We start from the raw sequence: 3,663 nt of genomic DNA on the forward strand, positions 1-3,663 counted from the left end.
AGCCTTTTTCAACTGATTTTTATAGTTTGTTCTTATGTTGTACTGTTACAGCACTGTCCCAGTTTAAGGGGAGGGTTGGCGCCTTCAAACGAGGTTAAGCCCGCCACATTCTGTCACGATGGTGTGCCTGTCCCAAGTCAGGAGCCTGTAATTCAGTGGTTATCGTTTGTTGCTGTGTAACATTTTTGTTTTTTGTTCATTATTTTGTACATAAATTAGGCCGTTAGTTTTCTCGTTCTAATTGTTTTACATTTGTCATTTCGGGGCCTTTTAAATCTGTCTATACTGAATGGGCTTTGCTCATTGTTGAAGGCCGTACGATAACCTATAGTTGTTAATTTCTGTGTCAGTTGGTCTCTTGTTGAGAGTTGTCTCATTTGCAATCATACCACATCTTCTTATTAGAATTGAAATAAAAAATAAATAAATTCATTCGATTCGATTCGACGAATGTTATGCCGTAGTATTGAATGATTAGAGACAGACGTGGTCTTTTATATGTAAAAATATTTGTCTTTTCCATGATCGAATATGTGTAAAAGATAAACCTGATGATATAAAACCCATTAGTCGAAAGTGCTTCTAAATTCTTTATATTGTTCTGAATATTATCTTTCAAACTTTCAGATAAAACGGTAAGTAATGACAAGACTTTTATTTAATTCATTTTAGTCTATTTTCTACAGTATAACAACCAATGAATGGTTTTCTCGTACAATACCCAGCAACAAGAAATAATAGTTTTAAATGTCATTTAAATATTGTGTAAAATGAAAGGATAACGGAGTGAGAAAAAAAAATCATAATGTATGGCGGAAACAATATGATCGCAAAATACTTTACAAAATAGTTCTCAAGGGTTTTGGCAAAATATTAGAAAACTGACAAGATAATACCATAATGTAACAACGGATGACAGAAAAAAAAAACATATAAAAAATCTGTTTACAGATAACTCTCGAAATCTCATCAAAATGTCGAAAAAGGTTCATGAACATCAAGTAATATCAATATAAATATATACATAAAACCAGTTTTGACCCTTGAACAAATTAGAAAACTCTGAAAGTTGAAATTAAAATTCAGATATATAGTCGTTCAAGTACAGTTATGTTCAGCGCTTTTCCAAATCATCTCTATTTAACAGAGACGGAGCAACGCCACTTAGACTGCAACCAAGCAATTATACAAGACATCAGCAGCGCACAGTTATCAAAGACGGACTAACGACAACAGTATATTGCGAACACAATCACATCTTCAATGCTATACGATTAGCGTCTTCAAACAAATCAAAAGCGTTAAACAAACTATAGTCAATCAATCAAACAGATCAATGTCTATTTATATTAAATTGTGAAAATTTTTGTTTGTCATTTATGTGTTTCTTGTTATTCGGTCGAAAGTAAACTCCCTTTGTAAAATTGAAGCGTATAATTTAATTATCAAAATTATGACGTTACAGTGAAATCATTTCTGAATTATTTTCCCAACACTGTTTATGTTTTTTTTTACGCTTCCTGTTTTTTATATATATATATGAAAGTGGGAAATGTCATATATAATTTTTGGCAAATGTAATATTTTTGAAGTTTATGCAAATGTGTGTTGTTCGATTTGCGACACCCTGTGTACCAATGTTCAACTAGTCTTCATACAGATGTGATATCACTAAAAGGATATTAATAATTCTATAACATTTAAGTGTATAGGATAGTCTTGCTTCATTATCTGTTTTTTTATTTCTCTTTTTAACCACTACATTCATTGAACAATGTCTAATTTGAGCATCACGACGGGTGCCATATATGGAGCAGTGTCTGCTTACGCTTCAGGAGCACCTGAGATCTTCTCGTTTTTGGTGAGGTTCGTGTTGCTCAGTCTTTAGTTTTCTATGTTATGTTTTGTGTACTGTTGTTTGTCTTTTTTGTCCTTTTCTCTTTTTTTGCCATGGCATTGTCAATTTATTTTCGACTTATGCGTTTAAATGTCCTTTTGGTATCTTTCGCCTCTTTTGTAAAGCAAAGGGGTGTAGACGAAACGCGCGTCTGGCGTACAAAATTTTGATCCCGGTTTCTATGGTGAGTTTTTTTGCATTAGAGTGCACTTTTTCATGTTCATGTACTAAGCAGAATCTTTTTAGCATGTCATAAACGATGGTTTATTTCTAGCCATATTCACGAAATGATTTATTCGTCATGACCAATGTTAGAGGTAATCGCAGTATAGTCGATTCAAAACATAATATTTTTGTAACATAAAGTTTGAAATTCCAGATTCCAAATTTTAAATCTTCAGAAGACGGTACTGTTATTGTTATGTATATTAAGTTTTTTTGCCTTGTTTCTGCTTTATGATAACCAGCTTGTAATATGCAAGCACGAATGTATTTAATAGATAATAATTATTTCAGGTCATTTGTTATGGGAAATCTCAATCCAGTCTAAAAGGTTTAGCATGTTAGAATTGTCAAATGTTGTACATACATAATATGAAAATGTATTCCGTACACGGAAAATATTATCAAAACGTATTCTTAGTGTTCTCCAAACACCGATGTAATAAATTGAAAGTTTTAGTACAAGTAATTCACTGACGTTCAAATATCACAAAGCAATTTAAAAGACAAATCAAGGACACACACTAACACTATGCAATCGCATGAACTCTGAATGTAGCAAAACCGGGTAAGTATCTCCTGCAATGTATACTAAAATAGTCATGTGAGACAAACTTACCAAGAATAAAGTAACAGCTTGATATACTTCTGCAATGTTTTTTCTACTTATATCAAAATTAACATCGACTGAGGTAAAATAACACATCGAAGAAAACAGGCTTATAATTGTGTACGCCAGTGGCGCATTTCGTCCACAAAAACCTCACCAGTGACGCTCGATTCAAAAAAGTTAAAAAGGCCAAATAAAGTATGAAGTAGAAGAGCTTTAAGGACTTTTATGAAATCATCGAAATCTTGTTTCAACTGTGAGCAGGTCTTTTTGTACCTTCTTGACGTCCAGTTGCAAATATAACAAACTTATTTATGACGATAACATGCATTGATATGAACACGAAACCTGTATACTTTTAATGTGCTAGCTCGTAAAGGTACCATTTTGTAGGAAGACATATCGACATACCCGGACACATAATACCGACTTCGAGCCGACCAGTCTAGCATCTACTACTTAAAGCTACATGCTTAGCAGAGAAACTAACTAACACGTCGAACAAGGCCAGGGATCGAAACCAAGATCTTACGCACAAGCATTTAACTAGGACATGAAAGAGATGGATTGGTGTTTTCCGACAAAAATTGGTGCCGTTATATTATGAAGTCCATTTGCAAATAGAAAATGATTAGCGGGGGAACATGTTAAGAGATATGAATATGAATCTTACATTGTACTAGATTGATGATTAACTGGACTTCTTAACGTGATGGTTCACAAGGTAACAGTCCAAGATTAACATGTCAAACATTATTCGAACTCCGAGCTGACCAGTCGACCGGACTTATTCCTAAATTGCCGCGTGCTTAGCGGATATGCAGCGAATTTCAATTTTTTAGTCTTTTTGACCCAGCAGTGGCAAATAGCATTCGAGGCGAGCATACTCACCACGAGTACACCGATGTGGTCGAAAATGAAAGAGAAAGTCAGG

The sequence above is a fragment of the Mytilus californianus genome, unplaced genomic scaffold, assembly GCF_021869535.1.
Source record: "Mytilus californianus isolate M0D057914Y unplaced genomic scaffold, xbMytCali1.0.p SCAF_6, whole genome shotgun sequence".
Taxonomy (NCBI): domain Eukaryota; kingdom Metazoa; phylum Mollusca; class Bivalvia; order Mytilida; family Mytilidae; genus Mytilus; species Mytilus californianus.